This window comes from Hyla sarda, chromosome 4 (genome assembly GCF_029499605.1).
Source record: "Hyla sarda isolate aHylSar1 chromosome 4, aHylSar1.hap1, whole genome shotgun sequence".
Taxonomy (NCBI): Eukaryota; Metazoa; Chordata; class Amphibia; order Anura; family Hylidae; genus Hyla; species Hyla sarda.
The window spans coordinates 212449648-212470636 of NC_079192.1; positions in this window are offsets into that span (position 1 = coordinate 212449648).

The following is a 20989-nucleotide window of genomic DNA, read 5'->3' on the forward strand; positions in this document are numbered from 1 at the left end:
ACACATATTACAGGTCGGGATATGAGGACAGGATAGGAGGTCAAGATAGGAGATCGAGATAGAAGGACGGGATGGTCAGGATAGGAGGTCGAGATAGGAGGTCGGGATGGTCGGGATAGGGGGTTGGGACAGGAGGTCGAGATAGGAGGTCGAGATAGGGGGACGGGATATGAGGACATGATAGGAGGACGGGATAGGAGGTCGGGATAGGAGGACAAGATAGGAGGACGGGATAGGAGGTCGGGATATGAGGATGAGAAAGGAGGATGGGTTAGGAGGATGGGATAGGAGGATGGGATAGGAGGTCGGGATAGGAGGTCAGGATAGGAGGATGGGATAGGAGGACGGATAGGAGGTCGGGATAGGAGGTCGGGATAGGAGGTCGGGATAGGGGGACGGGATAGGGTGACGGGATAGGAGGACGGGATAGGAGGTCGGGATAGGGGGACGGGATAGGGGGACGGGATAGGAGGACGGGATAGGAGGACAGGATAGGTGGTTGGGATAGGAGGACGGGATATGGGGTTGGGATGTGACAACAATTTATGAGGACGGGATATGAAGTCAAAAGCTTCCTTTGTTGATTTTCCTCCCCAATAAGGATTAGGAAGGAAAAACTGGGCAACGTCGGGTATTCAGCTAGTACAAATATTAAAAAAAATTAAAACAGCAGAACATTTGCAGCATAAAGTCTGCAATGCATATAGTACCTGAGAACATATTTTACATATTGTACATCTTGGCAAAACATTAAGGCTAAGTTTTCACTTGTTTTTATTTTTTCTGGCCCAAAAAAAGTAAGAAAAATGCGTTTGGCATTTTTTTCTTGCATTTTTTTACTGGCGTTTTTGGCTTTGTGTGGAAATTGCATTTTTGGCCCCTTTGGTTTTTTTTTAAGTATTTTGTTGGGTAACAAAAAAAATATATAAAAAGATGCAATAGGATGGAAAAAATTGTATTTAATGACATTTTTCATTTTTTATAATTACATTTTTATTACTTTTTAAACAGGGACCAATTTATGTAAGTGGGCAGGGACCTAAAAATGAAACTTTGTGAAACTTTTTATTAGTAATGTATTTTAATTACTTGTTTAATAAAGTTAAACACATACATTTTACATTTTTTAGGTAGTACTTCTACTCCCAGTATGCAACAGACTGTCCCATGCTGGGAGTAGTAGTACCTGTACTTATAGACAGATCACCCTGGATGTCACTCCGGGTGACACCTGATGCGATCGTCCTTTATATTGCAGAGATACGGAGCGGCTTTCTACAACGCTCGCATCGCTGCTCTGTACTCTGGGCTGGGCAGTGATGTGAATAGAAATTCATGTTACTATTCACATCACTGGCCGGCCGTATAGTGCAGAGATGCAGAGAGCAGGAGAAAGCCGCTCCGCATCTCAGAAACATGAAGGACGATCGCAGCGGGTGTCAGGAGTGACACCCGCTGTGATCTGACCTTAACTGCAGGTACTACTGGAGCACACTCTGCTCCATGATGGGAGCTGTAGTACCTGCATTAATAGACAGATCGCAACAGGTGTCAGAAGTTACACTCGCTGCGATCTGTCTATTAATGCAGGTACTACAGCTCTCAGCATGGAGCAGAGTGTGCTCCATGTTGGGAGCAGTAGTACCTGCAGTTAAGGTCAGATCACAGTGGGTGTCACTCCTGACACTCGCTGCGATCCTCCTATATAAGCTATTGAAGCAGGCGGGCGGCCACACTTCTTCGGTCCCCTGCCTTCTGTGATGTTAAGTTGTCTTCACATCACAGATGTGATGAATAACTCAACTCCAGATTAATTTTTGTTTGTGTTTTTGCAAAAAAAAAAAAAAAAGTCCAAACTTAGACTAAGGGAGTTATACAGAAAAACAGAGCAATGTTCTTCCAAAAACAGCTCCACCTCTGTCTTTAGCTTTTGTGTGATATTACATCTCTGTTACATTGAAGTGAATAGAGCCAAGTTGTAATACCACACAAAACCTGTGGACAATCTGAGGATTCGCATCCGCCCGTGTGAGCCCTAAGTGTACGTTCACACACTGATAATCTGCTGCAGATTTTCAGCAACTCATTTTCAGAAGATATGCAGCAAATTCACACCATGTGAACACATCCTAATCAATACACATAAATAGTTGACCACAGCACGGATCTGCTGGAGATTTTCTCCAACTGATCTGCATTAGATCTGCAACTGATTTTTAATATATTTAATTATTTTGGTGTGGTAACACTGCACAATTTCTGCAACTTATCTGCAGTAGATCAGCATCAAATCTGCAGCATGTAAACAAACTAACAGCTTTAACTTTTGCCTCAAGTTTGTTTCTTTAGTATAGATAATACAGTCTGACAGAACAAAGAAAAAAGGCAGACAGTATTCTGCTTTCCAGGTGTCTATCTGGCAAATCTAATAGGACATTTTACTGGAATTTATCATCTCATCCATGTTATTACAGCTGAATAAACCAATTATATTTGTTCATACCTGTGATGAATTCCTATATACTGTAATTAATTTCTATATACATGGGCTAAGCTATAATGCTTTTCCGCTGAACAGGTTTTGATAAATCTCCATCTATGGGGAAGATTTATCAAAACCTGTGCAGAGGAAAGGAGGTCCAGTTGCCCATATCAACCGATCAGCTTGTGTCTTTAATGTTTAAAAAAGTTCTCTGAAAAATAAAAGAAGCGATCTGATTGGCTGCCTCGGGCAACTGGACAATTTTTTTTTTCTTTTGCACAGGTTTTGATAAATCTTCCCCTATGCCCTATCCCCTTTGATAAATCTCCCCCATAGACAAGTTTATTGACACAGAGTAATCCATTATAGATGGACATAAGTTACATTAAAGGAGTACTCTAGTGCAGAGTACTCCTGCTCTGTCCTGCCCGGGCTGCAAAATAAATGAAAATGAACCATCACTCACCTCCCTGGGTTCCCGCGGAGCGCCACTACAGCTGATCGGTCCTCCGGTGCATCTCCTTCATACTTCCGCGTGTAACGAAGCGTCACATGGCGCTCAGCCTATCGCCGGCCGAGGCTGAACATTGCAGTGGCCGGCGATAGGCTGAGCGCCATGTGACGCTTCGTTACACCCGGAAGTATGAAGGAGATGCACCGGAGGACCGATCAGCTGTAGTGGCGCTCCGCGGGAACCCAGGGAGGTGAGTGATGGTTCATTTTCATTTATTTTGCAGCCCGGGCAGGACGGAGCAGGAATACTCTGCACTAGAGTACTCCTTTAAGTAAGCCTAATTTCACTAGTAGATCATTAAACCAAGAAAAAAGAAAAAATGCTGAACAGGATGACCTTCCATAACAGTTACATGTAGTACAAACTCTTTGGTGTAACCGTGATCATAGTAAATTTCATGCAGAGGTTCCTCCAATATACTATAAAATTACTATATAAAACACCAATCATGTTTGAACAGTGTTTTGCTGTTTTTGTTGCTTTTTTCTACTTTTGCTGTTTATCTCAATGAAGAAAATTCATGTTTAAAATACACATAGGGGGAGATTTCTCAAAGCCTGTGCAGAGGAAAAGCAGACCAATTGCCTATAGCAACCAATCAAGTTCATTCTTAAATTTTTCAGAGGCCTTTTAAAAAAAATTGAAGAATGAATCTGATTGGTTACTATGTGTTGAGCGCCAATATTCAAAATACAAATTTTTACCGTGAATATCGTCACTTTGCGATTTAGCGAATATTTAGAATATAGTGATATATATAAACGTAATGATGAATATTCGTTTTTTTTTTGGTTTGTTTTTTACGAATATACAAATATTTGATAATGTCGGCACTTCCAGCCAGAGGGCACTGATCCCTGCCTTCTTTTAGGTGAAAGATATAATCGCCCATGCACACTATGCGAATTTCATTACGAATTTTTGCATGTAAAAAAAAGAGAACGAACATAGCGAATATGCGAATTTTCCGAACATAGGATGAATATTCGTCCATACATTTGCAAAATATCGCAGATTCGAATATGGCCCCTGACGCTCATCCCTAGTTACTATGGGCAAATGCAACACTTTTCCTTTGCACAGGTTTTGATACATTTCCCCATAATGTAATTTTATGAAATGATTAGCTTGTGTTTTATTGCACCATTATGGTTTTATAACATGATATCAATATACACCTGTCAACGCACTAGTTCTCCCTTGTGGTTATGTGACATGGTATCACTGTGGTTGTCACTTGTAAAGATGAGCGAATCGAAGCTGACAACCCAAATTTGTTACGAATTTCATGTAATATTCGATTTGCAAGGAATGCGAATATCACTGTGATTCTATTGCGCAAATCGCTTCACTAAACTCCATTTACTGCGGTCCAGGCTCCGGGACATCTAAAATGGCGGATCCACATGTCAGTACATGGGGCAAGGAACGCTGGGAAGGCGGGAAGGCAAGGCAGGAAGGGAAGTAAGTGGGATGACCCTGAATCACATGCAGGATGCAGCCTATCAGCAGCCAGTCACCCCTGTGATGTCACAGCCCTATACAGTGACCCCCCAACCTACGATGGCCCCAATATACGATAATTTCAACATGCGATGGCCATCGCATGTTGAAGGCCGCATCAACATACGATCCTTTTGTATGTCGGGGCCATCGCATAAATGGCTATTCGGCAGCACAGACTGCTTCAGCTGCCACCGGATAGCCGTTTACGATGCCCCATGTGCTCCAGAGATGGTCTCTTACCTGTCCTCAGGGCTCCGGAGCATCCTGTTTGGGATCCCCTGCATCGCCGGCGCTCTCCTTTGTCGTCATTCCGTCGCCGCGCATGCCGTCCCGTCATCCAATAGGAGCGGTGTGCGTAGTGACGTGATGGCGGCGACAGTGAGCCAGGATTCCAGGAAAGAAGAGATGTCCGGAGCGTTGGGGACACCACGGGGACGTGGCGACAGCAATGGAGGGCAACATCCAGGGCAGCGGTGATGAGCAGTGACGGTCCGGAGAGGCGGGGACAGGTGAGTATAACTTCCTATTCTTTCCATTGCACGGATCCCTCAACATACGATGGTTTCAACAAACGATGGTCCATTTGGAACGGATTACCATCGTATGTAGGGACCACTCTATATTCGGCAGCCATTTTGCGGCTCGTCATATCATTCATTACACTGCATAGTTATAGGACGAACATCGCTGTGTGTGTGTGTTACACAGAAAAGCTCATTTCAGCTGTGTTTCACATCCTAGTAGCATCAGCGTTCTGGTGGACAGAGAGCAGTGTTTTTTTTTTTCACTGAAAAGGATTTTTACTGCAGCCATTAACCTCCCAGTCACTTTCTTCAGCATTGTATTACCGAGAGGGGCAGATAGCTGTGTGTTGCCTAAACTTCATAAACCTTAGCAGAGGAGGCAGGAATAATTTTTCAGCGCAATTCTGTGTCTTTGTTCCACAACAAATCATCTGCTGGTTATACCAGTCTGTAGACGGTATAATACCCAGCACTCCATTCCTAATAGTCTTTGACAGAGTGCAGTTTTGTGTTTAGTACACAGCTTTTTTTGTGCTGCAGCAATGGATGTTGTGTACTGCTGGTGTTGTGCAAAAATTTGTTTTTTTTAAGCATACTGTACCGCATTTTTGTGCCCTCATAAGTGCATACCACATACGTACATCTAAGTAGTGTACCATTTTGTACCTGTTAATCTATCAAGAGTCTAGATACTGTGAAAGTCCAGGAAAAAGTACCCACCGGCTGGTGTTGTACTCAGATACTTTTTTAAGTGTACAGTAGCGCATTTTTCTTCCTTCATAAGTGCATACCACAAACGTACATCTAAGTAGTGTACTATTTTGTACCTGTTAATCTGTCAAGGGCCTACATACTGTGAAAGGACAGCCAAAAGTAATCACCGGCTGGTGTTTTACTAAAATATGTTTTTGTATGCGTACTGTACCGCATTTTTCTGCTCTCGTAAGTGCATACCACATACGTACATCTAAGCAGTATACTCATTTGTACCTGTTAATCTGTCAAGGGCATAGATACTGTGAAAGTCTAGGCAAAAGTAATCACTGGCTGGTGTTTTACTAAAATTATTTTTTTAAGCGTACTGTACCGCTTTTTCTGCCCTCGTAAGTGCATACCACATACGTACATAAAAGCAGTGTACTATTTTGTACCTGTTAATCTGTCAAGGGCCTAGATAATGTGAAAGGATAGTCAAAAGTACACACCTGCTTCTGTTTTAGACAAATATATACTGTTTTAAGCATAGTGAAGCGTATTGTACTCCCCTCATATACGCACTAAGTATGTCAGGCAGAGAAGTGCTAGGATGTGCTCAGAGGAGTGGCAGAGGCCCATACTCATCAGGCAGGGGTCGCAACAGACTAGGGGCGAGTCACAGCAGGAGTTGCAGCAAGAGGCCAGAGCTCCCGGTATCAGCTAGCGGTCGTGTCTCGACTAACAACCCATCTGCCGTCATTGATTGGTTAACACGGTCATCCCCTTCATCACAAGTGACATCTGATACCCCCAGTCAACAGTCTGCAGTGGAGATGGAGGCAGGGAAACCTTCCGAGTCACTTGCACAAATGGCACGATACATACTCACTTGCTTGCGTAGTGACAGCCGACTTGTCACCATTCGGCAGCGGAATGACGTCTGGATCTCCACCTTATTGGATCCTCGCTACCACCACAAAATAGGGGCCTTTTTTACACCCACTGAGACGGAGGACAAAGTGACCTACTACAGAGGCATCCTATGTAGTCAGTTGGCTTATGTCTATCGGCACCATCGTCCATCCTCTCACAAGTCTCACTTGGGGTGCCCTCTGTGCTCACTTTCCACTGCCATGGCTGCAGGGGAGGGGTGGGGTGGCAGGAGCAGTACCAGCTTTATCAGCAGCAGCCTGAGTCTACAGTCGCTGATGAGTAGCTTTCTTCACCCACATAGTGAAGCAAGTCATCAGCAGCAGGTACACCTGGAGCAGGACCTGAACCAGCAGGAGGTGGCATACCTTGACATGCCCATGCCAACACACCTTGAAGATCTGTTGGACTTCTGGGCAGCCAAACTTGATTTTTGGCCGTAACTAGCAGAGTTAGCCCTGGAAAAGCTGTCCTGCCCGGCCAGTAGTGTGCCATCAGAGCGGGTGTTTAGTGAGGCAGGGGCCATAGTCCCCCCAAGGAGAACTCGTCTGTCCACGAAAAATGTGGAGAGGCTGACCTTTGTGAAAATGAATCAGGCATGGATAACCCAGGATTTCCAAACACCAATGCCTGATGCATCAGAGTAGATTGACCATGGTGCCGCATCAACACTACACAATAGGATAGTGCCAAACAGATTTAAGGAACTGCTCCCTAGTTACAAACATTCCTCCGCATCAGATCTTTCACCCACCTTCATCACCGGGTACTGGTATTGCCACCCACCGCACCACTCTGTCACCGGGTCACTTTCAGGATTCCTGATGCTTGTGCTGCCACCTCCAGGCTGTCTCATTCAGCCACTATATAGTCTCTTCTCATGCTTTAGCCAACTCCGGGCTGTGTCATTCAGCCACTATATGGTCTCCTCATGCTTCAGCCACCTCCGGGCTGTGTCTTTCAGCCAATATATGGTTTACAGATGCTGCTGGGCCTGGGCCAAAAATATTTTGTGGTAGCACTGGCTACCATAAATCTTCAATTTAAATTTCAAAATGTATCTTTAATCTTAGGGATTGTGAAGCCCTAGTGTCTACTCATGCTGCTGCCAGCTCCAGGCTGTGTCATTTATTAACTTTATGGTCTCCTCATGCTGCCAACACCTCCTTGCTGTGTCATTCAGCCACTATATGGTCTCCTCATGCTACCAACACCTTCACGCTGTGTCATTCAGCCCCTATATGGTCTCCTCATGCTTCAGCCACATCCAAGCTGTGTCATTCAGTCACTATATGGTCTCCTCATGCTGCCAACACCTCCATGCTGTGTCATTCAGCCACTATATGGTCTCCTCATGCTTCAGCCACATCCAAGCTTTGTCATTCAGCCACTATATGGTCTCCTCCTGCTGCCAACACCTCCACACTGTGTCATTCAGCCACTATATGGTCTCCTCATGCTTCAGCCACATCCAAGCTTTGTCATTCAGCCACTATATGGTCTCCTCATGCTGCCAACAGCTCCACGCTGTGTCATTCAGCCACTATATGGTCTCCTCCTGCTGCCAACACCTCCATGCTGTGTCATTTTGCCACTATATGGTCTTCTCATGCTGCCAACACCTCCACACTGTGTCATTCAGCCACTATATGGTCTCCTCATACTGATGCCACTTGCAGGCTCTGTCATTGTGCCGCTCTGTGGCAGTGATACTAAAAGCGATGCCTGGAAACTGCATGTCATACTGAATAACAGTATTATTTCACTACCCCAGCACACTCCATATGCATGTCAGAATCAAATTTTTCAAAAGTTTGTTCATCCATAGTCACTTCTATTCAGTTTAACAGAATAAACCTTTGAATATACAGTAATTGTTTTCTAGAGACATCATCCACATGACAAACAACATAAATGTGGTCATGCATAATGAAGTTTGCTAGGCAGGTAATTACTATTATATACTACCAATACATCCTCTCTCTATAGGCCCCTTTAGAATTAGCATATTAGTTGTGTGTGCAGAGAGCACTTATAGAATAAGAGACTGTTACCTCTAAAGCTAACAGCAATGTGTTCTGGCTCTAAGAGGGTAATACCATGCAGTCCACGAGACAGTCTACAATTACTGACCACTTTATTAGGCACACCTAGCTAGTACATGGCTGGATGCCCTTATACCTTCAGATCTGCCTTCATTCTTTGTGACATACTTTCTACAAGGTGCTGGAAACATTCCTAAGATATTTTGGCCTATATGGCAAATTTGGCAGCTCATCCAAGATGTAAATCTCCTATTCCACCCCATCCCATAGTTGCTCTATTGGATTGAGATCTAGTCACTGTGGAGGCCATTGAAGTAGAGTGAACTTGTTGTCATGTTCAAGAAACCAGTATGAGATGATGTCATGTGACGTGGTGCATTATACCGCTGAAAATAGTTATCAAAAGATGGGTACACTGTGGTCAAAAAGAGATTAACATGGTCAGCAACAATACTCAGGTAGGCTGTCACATTTAAAAAATGCCTAATTGGTACTAAGGGCCCACCATTACACCATCACCACCACCCTGAAGCTTTGATACAAGCATGATGGACATAATTGTTTCATGTTGTTTGTGCCAAATTCTGATCCTGCCATCTGAATGTCACAGCTGGAATCAAGACACATCAGACCAGGCAATGTTCTTCTAGTCTTCTATTGTCCCATTTTAGTGAGCCTATGGAAATTGTAGCCTCAGTTTTCTGTTCTTAGTTGAAAGGACTGGTGCCCAGATGCTGTAGCCCATCTGCTTTATAGTTCAACGTGTTGTGCATTCTGCACACCTTGGTTATAATGAGTGGTTATTTGAGGTACTGTTGCCTTTCTGTCATCCTAAACTAGTCTACCCATACTCCTCTGACTTCAACAAAGCAATTGTATCCAAACAACTGCTACCCACTGGATATCTTTTTCAAACTGTTTTCTGTAAACCCTAGAGATGGTTGTGCATAATAATCTCAGTAGATCAGCAGTTTCTGAAATACTTAAACCAACCTTGTGCTAACAATCATATGATGTTCAGAGTCACTTAAATCCCCTTTCTTCCCCATTCTAATGCTTAGGTAGAACTTCAGCAAGTTGTCTTGACTGTTGCTGCCATGTGATTGGCTGATTAGCTATTAATATTAACAAATAATTGAACAGGTGCACCTAATAAAATGTTAAGTGAGTGTATATGTCTCAGCCCCAGCTCAAGATATTTATCATAACTTCATTTTTTACCATTTGATAAATTTAATCTAGAAAAACATTATCCTGCATAATATTATAACTATAAAGATATTGAGACTCAAAAGCTGTTTTCCCCTTATAAAAAGAATAAATAAATAAAAACACATAAATATTAAATATAAAAAAAATACAGTTACTCCTTTGGCCATTAAAAACAAAAATAAAATAGAGGTGAATGAATTGAATTATTCCAAAGTTTACACTTAAACACTCCAGTTTAGCCTAATTACCAGACCACATGCCAGGTGGTAATAAGACGCTGGTGTCACTTTACCCTTTTAGGATCTAATGTATTCCAGGGACTTTCAATGTATCAGAATTTTAATATAGCCATTCCTGTTTTGTACAGTGTGTGTCTTACAATAGAAGTATTAAAATATGACCAGAAAGCCCTATAAAAGTGTCTAGACAGCCAAGCCTCATGTCTAACCATACAAAGGCGTTTAGAAATTCAGTGTTATGGTTCAGTATAAAGCAATTCACAGAAGCGATACTTCACGAGCAACATTTGGTCAATGCATTCCTTATATTTAACTAAGTGTTGTGGCATTTAGTAAACAAAAGGCATTCTGAAAGCAAATGAAGCAATGGAGCAAGGCTTTATGTTTGTGAGACTGCAAGATTGACGGGTCTGTTCATGTTAAAACTCGTAAAAGGATTAGAAGAGATTGTCGAACATTCTCCTTGATGTGTCGCTGTTTAAGCAGCTGGTTTCCCTAAGTTTTCTTATGAGAATCTTTTTGCACACAAGTGCCCACATTTTTACACAGTTAATTAACTATATTCTTTTATCACTTATTTTAGATGGCTAAAAGCCTAGAACACAGTTGATCATTTCTGCTCAAGTACAGCCACAAGGCTGTCATGTGGATTGCCTTGCACTAGGAAACCTTGGATATGTGTTTATGGAAAATAAATGAAATTTTAAATATAAAATTATCCCTTTTATAGGGAAATGTATGTTGCTTTTCTTTCTTAAATGGCCAAGACTGTTTAAGGGGAAACTGAAAGCGGCATCACCCACACTAATCTTCTGGTACAGTCTAACAGTGTGGGTGATGCCGATTACAATGGTGTTTACCTTATTTTTGTATGTGGTACCATTCCTGAGATATCGATGTCCTTCTCCCTTGAGCCTAGAGATTGGGTCAAATGGCCAAAGTTACCTCCAAACTTTCTATTACTGTTGCCTTGCATGAGGCAGGATGGAAGGTACTTTTGAGATGATACCTCGTTCCTATGAGGATTGTCAGGATGTTTCCCTCAGCGCCTCCTCTGTGTTTCTGTGTTCTGTGTTTATGTCAACAGAGGGGCACTATAATCCATATCTGGTGGGAATGCCCACAAATCAAATGCTTCTGTATCCGTGTAGACCACCTAATTTTCTCTGTTACGGAAGTTAATTTACGGAATTGCCCAAAATAAGCCTTATTGAATTCCCTGATTCCTAATGTCTCAAAGGGGAAGTGAAAAGTTATCTACTTCATCTTTTTGGCTGCCAAAATTGCAATTGCAACGAGTTGGAAGTCTCCGTCTTACCTCTTCATCTGGTTAAATCCAAATTAAATTGGATTATAAGAGGAAAAATATGAATTGGGTGGCTGCACACTAATATAAATACGTGGAGTCTAGACCGAGGTACTGAGTTGCATTATACCCAAAAATGCCAAAAATTCATAATAACCAAAACAGAGGGAATTCCGTCCTCAAGGTGTAAACTTATTAAAATGTAACCTTCCAATTATGGAAATGCAGAGAAATAAAATGTAGCTGGTTTAAATAAAATATGTGATTTATTAAATAAATATCAATAATATACACTTAGTCTGGTATCTGTGCAGGGCCCTTGCTACAGAATCAGTAAAATTAGTTAAAATAACATTAACACATGGTATCAATGCCAGTATATGTAATAATCATTATAGCAGTTACATTTTTACAGTATGCCACCTTTGTATTGTGTCTCAGTTATAGATCCTTAAAGACACATATGATTAGATCCAATAATGTGGTCTATGCAAAAAATTGCACAAAATCTCATGTGCCAGTAATTAAACTAAGCAGAGTTGCAATGTGAGCGCTGGATGTTGCAAAAGTTATAGTATAATTGCACACTGTCCCATTATCGGGACGTGGCCTTAAGTGGAGGTTGGCACCGGCTGTGCCCGGCCTGTATGTACAGAGTACCTGTTTCCAGATGCATATCATTGCTAGAGGTGTCCTTATGGTGCGCTAGCTCCACGAACTGCAGGGGGATGCCGACTTCTCCTGCTGCTAGGTGGCATGGCACTGCGTCCGGCTTGCTGTAACAGAATCCTGGCAGGCAGGAGTGGTGAGTGCAGACCTTGTCAGCGGCGTTCTCGTGTGGCCTCATAAACCTTGCAGTGGTCTCCAGATGTGGGGACTCCAGAGCTTGCAAGGGATTAGAGTGCAAATGTGCCATAGCTATATGCAATAGCGATTTGGTGGCAGTACTGGACTGTGTGCTGTGATGGGGAGGCCATTGAGAAAGCCATTGAGAAAGGGGGACCCCCTGAAACGCACCTGGCCTCCTTATCAAAGCACACAGTCCAGTACTGCCACCAAATCGCTGTTCCATATAGCTATTACACATTTGCACTCTAATCCCTTGCAAGCTCTGGAGTCCCCGCATCTGGAGACCACTGCAAGGTTTACTACATGCTTGAAAGCCTCCAACTGCCACACGAGGATGCCGCTGACAAGGTCTGCACCCACCACTCCTGCCTGCCAGGATTCTGTTACAGCAAGCCAGACGCAGTGCCATGCCACCTAGCAGCAGGAGAAGTCAACATCCCCCTGCAGTTCGTGGATCCAGCGCACCATAAGGACACCTCTAGCAACGAAATGCATCTGGAAACAGGTACTCTGTATATACAGGCCGGGCACAGCCTGTGCCAACCTCCACTTAAGGCCACGTCGCGATAATGGGACAGTGTGTAATTATACTATAACTTTTGCAACATCCAGCGCTCACATTGCAACTCTGCTTAGTTTAATTACTGGCACACGAGATTATTTTGTGGAATTTTTTGCATAGACCACATTATTGGATCTAATCATATGTGTCTATAAGGATCTATAACTGAGACACAATACAAAGGTGGCATACTGTAAAAATGTAACTGCTATAATCATTAGGGATGAGAGAATCGAATATGACGAATCCGAATTCTTTATGAATTTAAGGAAAAATGTAATTCACAACAAATGCGAAAATTGCCGCGATTCGATCTTGCAAATCGCTTCATTAAACTCCATTTAGTGCGGTCCAGGCTCCAGGGCATTTAAAATGGCAGATCCATATGTAAGGACATGGGGCAAGGAATCTTGGGAATGTGGGAACAAGGTTAGGGGGATGACCCTGAATCATATGCAGAATGCAGCCTATCACCAGCCAGTCACCCCTGTGATGTAACAGCCCTATTTAATTGGCAGCCATATTGCGGCCAGTCACTTTAGCCGTTCATTGCAGAGATATAGATGGGGACAGACAGCACTGTGTGTTGGCCAGAAAAGCTTTTTTTCCAGCAGCTAATCACCTCCTAGTCACATCAGCGTTCTGTTGTACAGAGGGACAGAGAGTGATTTTGGGTGTAGTACCCAGCGACTGTGTGCTGCAGCTGTCACGTCTGGGCAGGGAAGGAGTCCACACTATTCTCGACCACTCCCCTGTCCCTGGCTACTTACGTGCCTGCCCTAGATGACAAGTCCGTAACTACAGTGACAGTCCCTTCCTAAATAAGTGAGGGACAGTCAAAAAGTAAAAACAATAAACTACAAAACTGACAAAAGGTCGGGAAGTAATATGAGTAGATATAGATAAGATGAGGTATCTATTCGTCTAAGGTACGCAGTGCTCCCAGTCTAAATCAATTAGAATATTAAGAGTGACTATATTAAGAGTGAATATTAAGAGTGACAAAAACGTAACTTTTAATAGTTAGTAGACTAAAAAGTACACATATATAGTGAGTGTTCTATAGACAAATCAATGCATTGATTAGCCATCCATTTGATGCATAACAATACGAAACAAGCTGCTATACTCATATGATGACATTCATATCAAATGCTTAGTGGAACAGATATACATCCCCATGAATAGGTCTCCTAACTTTGCCCACACTTCTCGATGCGTTTCAGACACTAATCGTGTACTCATCAGGGGCTTAGAGGGAGACATAGACCTGAAAAAAAGAGAAGATACAAATCCACTGTAGCAAATTATGTATATAATGGTATGTAGTAGTTTAGGAGTCGCTGATACAGTGGCGGCTCCTCAATGGTAAATCCTTGCCCACACTTTGCCCAGGATTAACCATTGAGGAGCCGCCACTGTATCAGTATCAATGACTCCTCAACCAATACATACCATTATATGCATAATTTGCAACCTATTCATGGGGATGTATATCTGTTCCCCTATGCATATGATATGAATCTCATCCTATGAGTTTAGCAGCTTGTTTCATATGGTTATGCATTCTATGGATGGCAAATCAATACATTGATTTGTCTATAGAACACTTACCACATATGTGTAATTTTTAGTCTACTAACTATTAAATGTTACATTTTTATCACTCCTCTTAATATTCTAAAAGGTCGGGAAAGGCTGGAGGTACACGACTAACAGAAAATAAACCTAAACACACACACAAAAATACGTAGTCAGAGGGCCGAGTAAACCTGGAGAGCACGAAGTACAGTAACAGAGTATCAAAGGGAAGTAAAAAACCAAGCCAAAAGTCACAGAACCAGAATGAACAGAATGAGTACAGATACAGCTAGATAAGTTACTAAGAACTATCACAAACAGAGAATGACTGAAAAGGGTCTCCTTATAGATGCCTGAGCTGCAACCAAGAAGACTCTAATTGGCTAAGCAAGCTTAACCACACCCAGGAGCACAGAGGCGTCATTCCAGCAAACAAAACAAACAACAGGGCTAGAAATCATTAACCCTATGGGTTCTGGCAGAACCAGTCATTACAGCAGCACTGGTGTGTACTGATGTTGTTGTACGCAAATACTTTTTTAAGCATACTGGAGCGCATTGTACTCGCCTCATAAGTTCATATTACACATGTTTACATTTTTTTCCCTGTTAAAGTCTCAAGGGCCTAGATACTGTGAAAGGCCAGGCAAAAGTACACACTGGCTGTTGTTGTACACAACTACTTTTTTAAGCGTACTGGAGTGCATTGTACTCCCCTCATAAGTGCATACCACATACCTACATCTCAGTGGTGTGCTATTTTGTTCCTGTTAAAGTCTCAAAGGCCTAGATACTGTGAAAGGCTAGGCAAAAGTACACACCATCTGGTTTTGTACACAAATACTTTTTTAAGCATACTGGAGCACATTATACTCCCCTCATAAGTGCATACTACATACGTACATCTCAGTGGTGTACTATTTTGTTCCTGTTAAAGTCTCAGGGGCCTAGATACTGTGAAAGGCCATACAAAAGTACACACCAGCTGGTGTTGTGCACAAATACTTTTTTAAGAGTACTGGAGCGCATTGTACTCCCCTCATAAGTGCATACCACATACGTGCATCTCAGTAGTGTACTATTTTGCTCCTGTTAAAGTCTTAATGGCCTAGATACTCTAAATGGCCAGGCAAAATTACACACCGGCTGGTGTTGTACACAAATGCATTTTTAAGCGTAGTGGAGCATATTGTACTCCCCTCATATACGCACTAAGTATGTCAGGCAGAGAAGTACCACAATGTGCACAGAGGAGTGGCAGAGGCCTAAATTCATCAGGCAGAGGTTACAGCAGACTAGGGGCGAGTGGCAGCAGGAGTTGCGGCGAGAGGCCTGAGCTCCCGGTATCAGCTAGCGGTCGTGTCTCGACAAGCAACCCCTCTGCCGTCAACGATTGGTTAACACGGTCATCCACTTAATTACAAGTGACATCTGATACCCCCAATCAACAGTTGGTGGATTCCTCAGACACAACCCTCAGTTGGCATGGCCCAGTAGCAGTCCCTGTCCTCCCATTCCCTCTTTAGGATGCTGTTCCCTCCCCCACAAAAGTATCTTATGCCGTCAGTTCAACTCCACAATTTAGTGAGGACGATCTAGAGGACAGTCAGCAGCTACGGCCCAGCCAAGAAGTGGAGGAGACATCCTCTGCTTCCTCCGCTAGGCGGGCGAGTAGTGATGAGGAGAGTGGCGTGGGAAGTGGTGTTGTGAGCGTTCAGACTCCTGAAGCAGACACTATTTAGGAATTTGAGGACATTAGTGACGTGCAGACACAATTCGAAGATGATAAAGACAATAGCACTTGGGAGCTGGGTGCAGAAGGGGCTTCATCATCATCAGGAGAAGAGGGAAAGAGGAAAATCAGCTACTCAGCGGTGTGGCAGTTTTTCATGAAGTATCCGGAGAAGGTTAACACGGGCACATTCAAGATGTGTCGGCACCCTGCGTCAACATATGCAGCGTCACCATAAAGAGGCCTGGGAGAACTGTGGCTCCGATGTGGTGTTCCAGCCTGCTGCATCGCCCAGCGGCACGCCGCTCCCTGTTTCAGCCAGCTGAGGCTCCACCACCTTAGTCAAAGGTAGCTGTGTGTCATACCCATCTTTTGTCACTCCAGATGCTTCTGCTCCTCCTACTTTGAGTAAATCATTCCGCCAGCAATCCATCGGCGAAGCCATGTCCAAGAGACAACAGTATGCGCCAACTCATCCAACAGCGCAGAAGCTGAATGTGCTCCTGTCCAAGTTGCTGGTGCTGCAGTCCTTCCCTTTTCAAGTGGTGTACTCTACACCTTTCAGAGAACTGATGGCTTGTGCCGAGCCGAGGGTGAGAGTCCCCAGCCGTTATTTCTTTGCGAAAAAGGCAGTATGAGCCCTTCACAATTTTGTGGAACAGAAAGTGGGCCAGTCATTGAACCTGTTGGTGTGTACCAAAGTGCACCGGAGCGCCGACGAGTGGAGCTATAACTATGGTCAGGAACAATACATGTGCTATACGGCCCACTGGGTGAATGTGGTTCCTGCACAGCCACAACAGCAACTTGGACAGGTCACGCTTCTTCAGCCTCCATGATCTCAGGCCATTGGTCCTGCGACAGTGTGCAATTCCACCTCCTTATCCTCTACAGTATACTCAGCCTCCACTGCACGGACAAGTCTTAGTGTCCCTCCATACTGTGTGTGCAGGGCACGGCGGTCTCATGTTGTTCTTCACATGGTTTGCCTTGATGGTTTGGAGTCACACAGAGGAGGAACTGCTAAAAGTCATTCATAAAGAAATCGAATCATGGCTTACTACACGAAAACTGGAAATGGGAACCCTTGTGACTGACAACAGAAAGAACATATTTTCTGCACCCTGCATGGCACAGGTGTTCAATCTGGTTGTCAAGTGGTTCCTGAAGTATTCCCCCCACTGCAAGACAGCCTAACATTGGGAAGGAAACTTTGCATGCACTTCAGCCACTCGTACACCGCAAAGCACACCCTCCTTGAGCTGCAGTGTCAGAACGGCATCCCCCAACTTAGTCTTATTTGCATAGTCTGGTAGCACTAGCTACCATAAATCTTCAATTAAAATTTGAAAATGTATCTTTTCATCTTAGGGATTGTGAGGCCCTATGTTCTCATCATGCTGCTGGGACATTACCAAAAAAAATTAACGTAGCCCTAGCTACCAAAAATCTTCAATTAAAATTTGAACATTTATCTTTTAATCTTTGGAATTTTGAGTCCCTATGGTCTCCTCATGCTGCTGCCACCTCCAGGATGTGTCATTGTGCCACCATAAGGTCTCCTTATGCTGTTGGTACCTTAGATTAAACTTTAAAAAGTTTCATGTATCTAAAATCTTCAATTTAAATTTTACAGAATATCTTTGCTCTTTTCTATTGTGAGGCCCTATGGTCTAGGCTCTGTCACTGTGCCGCCATATGACTCCTTGTTAGATTGGGTTTTGTGGTCATACAGTATTAGTTCAAAGTAAACGCTGGACCATTAAACTTGGGAATCTAATATCAATCTTAAATTTAAATTTAAAAAAAATCGATGTAATCTTTTCAAGACTGAGGTCCTATGGTCGTCGATGTCATATATTACCTGTGGAATTACCACAATGAACCATAACTGATTAAATGAAACATTCACACTTCCACAGTCAAGGGGGCGCTGAGAGGCAGGGGCTGGAACAGGTGGTATCTCACCTGGCCGAGGACCGCCAGCTCGATGCTCAAATTAAATTATATAAAACTTACATTAAAAAAATCTCTTTATTCTCTTCAATTTTGACACCATATGGTCTCCCTACTGCCACATCCAGATCTCTGTGGCAATGATTCTAATAGCTGTGCCTGTAATCTGCATGTCATACTGAATAACAGTATTATTTAACCCTTTCCCGACCCATGACATACATGTACGTCATGGGTCGGCTCCCATTCTATAATGTGGGGCCATGGCTAATAGCGTGCGACACTAAAACCCTTCAGACGCGGCATTCAAAGTTGAACGCCTCGTCTAAAGTGAAAATAAAATAATGCCGGTTAGCTCAGGGAGCTGTTCGAAATCGCGGCATCCCTATCAGCTTACCTGCCTCCATGCTGTCCGATCGCCGAATGACTGCTCAGTGCCTGAGATCCAGGCATGAACAGTCAAGCGGCAGAATCATTGATCACTGGTTTACTATGAGAAACCAATGATCAATGTAAAAGATCAGTGTGTGCAGTGTTATAGTCTTCTATGGGAGCTATAACATTGCAAAAAAAAAAGTTTAAAAAAAAAAAGTGAATAAGGATCATTTAACCCCTTCCCCAATAAAAGTTTGAATCACCCCTTTTCCCATAAAAAAAAAACTGTAAATAAAATAATAATAAACATATGTGGTTTCGCTGCATTTGGAAATGTCCGAATTATAAAAATATATAGTTAATTAAACCGCACGGTCAATGGCGTATGCGGAAAAAAATTCCAAAATCCAAAATAGCGAATTTTTGTTCACTTTTTATATCATGAAAAAATGAATAAAAAGCAAGAGTCAAAAGTCTGATTATTACAAAAGTTGTACCGCTAAAATCTTCAGATCACGGTGCAAAAAATGAGCCATCAAACCGCCCCACACGCAGAAAAATTAAAAAGTTATAAGGGTCAGAAATGACAATTTTAAACGTATAAATTTTCCTGCATGTAGTTATGATTTTTTTCCAGAAGTACAAGAAAATCAAACCTATATAAGTAGGGTATCATTTTAACTGTATGAACCTACAGAATAAAGATAAGGTGTCATTTTTACCGAAAAATTTACTGCGTAGAAACGGAAGTCCCCAAAAGTTCCAAAATTGTTTTTTTTCTTCAATTTTGTCGCACAATGAATTTTTTTTTCCGTTTCGGTGTAGATTTTTGGGTAAAATAACTGATGTCAATACAAAGTAGAAATGGTGGCGCAAAAAATAAGCCATCATATGGATTTTTAGGAACAAAATTGAAAGAGTAATGTTTTTTTAAAGGTAAGGAGGAAAAAACGAAAGTGCAAAAAACGGAAAAATTCTGGGTCATGAAGGGGTTAACTAACACAGCACACTTCCTATGCGTGTAAGGACAGAGCAAAGTGTTCTACACCCTATTGAGGCTATATGGTCTCCTCATGCTTCCACCACCTCCAGGCTGTGTCATTCCGGCACTATATGCTCTCCTCATGCTGCCGCATACTCCAGGCTGTGTCATTCAGGCACAATATGCTGCTGCCAACTCCACACTGTGTCATTCAGCCACTATGTGGTCTCCTCATGCTGCTGCCACCTCAACGCTGTGTCATTCAGCCACTATATGGTCTCCTCATGCTGCCACCACCTCCACGCTGTGTCATTCAGCCACTATATGTTCTCCTCATGTTGCTGCCACCTCCACCCTGTGTCATTCAGCCACTATATGTTCTCCTCATACTGCCGCCACATCAACGCTGTGTCATTCAGCCACTATATGTTCTCCTCATGTTGCTGCCACCTCCACCCTGTGTCATTCAGCCACCATATGTTCTCCTCATGCTGCCACCACATCAACCCTTTGTCATTCAGCCACTATTTGCTGCCACCACCTCCACGCTGTGTCATTCAGCCACTATATGGTCTCCTCATGCTTCTGCCACCTCCAGGCTGTGTCATTCAGACACTATGTGGTCTCCTTATGCTGCGGCCAACTCCAGGCTGTGTCATTCAGCCACTATATGTTCTCCTCATGCTGCCGCCACCTCCCCGCTGTGTCACTCAGCCACTATATGGTCTTGTCATACTGATGCTTCCTCCAGGCTCTGTCATTGTGCCACTCTGCGACAGTGATTCTAATAGAGACGCCTCTGATCTGTATGTCATACTGAATAACAGTATTATTTAACTAACCCAGCACACACCCTATGCGTGTTACAGCAAGGCAAAGTGTTCTACACCCCTATTGAGGCTCTTTGTAGGCCAGAAATAGTCGTTTTTAATAGCGATTCGCCATGAATAAATTTGGACTGAACCGATTTTTTTTTTTTTGGGGGGGGGGGGGAATTTTGCGAATCGGACAAATCAAATTTTTCAAAAATTCACTCATCTCTCATAATGATTATTACAAATACTGGCAATGATACCAAGTTTTTTATTTTAACCACTTAAGGACTCAAAGTGTACTTGTATGCCCTGATTCCGCTCCCTTTCTATAACGTGGGGTCACAGCATGCCCCCACGTCATAGCGGGTCAGGCCCAGCCTCTAACAACCGTGGCTAATAGCGCACGGCACTGATCGTGGTGCCGCACGCTATTAACCCTTTGGACGTGGCGTTCAAAGTTGATCGCCGTGTCTAAAGTGAAACTAAACTGGGCTAGCTCAGTCAGCTGTTCGGGACCGCCTTGGTGAAATTGCAGTGTCCGGAACAGCTGGAACACACAAGAAGGGCCCCTACCTTCCTCCTGTGTGTCCGATCGCCGAATGACTGCTCAGTGCCTGAGATCCATGCATGAGTAGTCAAGCGGCAGAATCGTCGCTCAATGGTTTCCTATGAGAAACCATTGA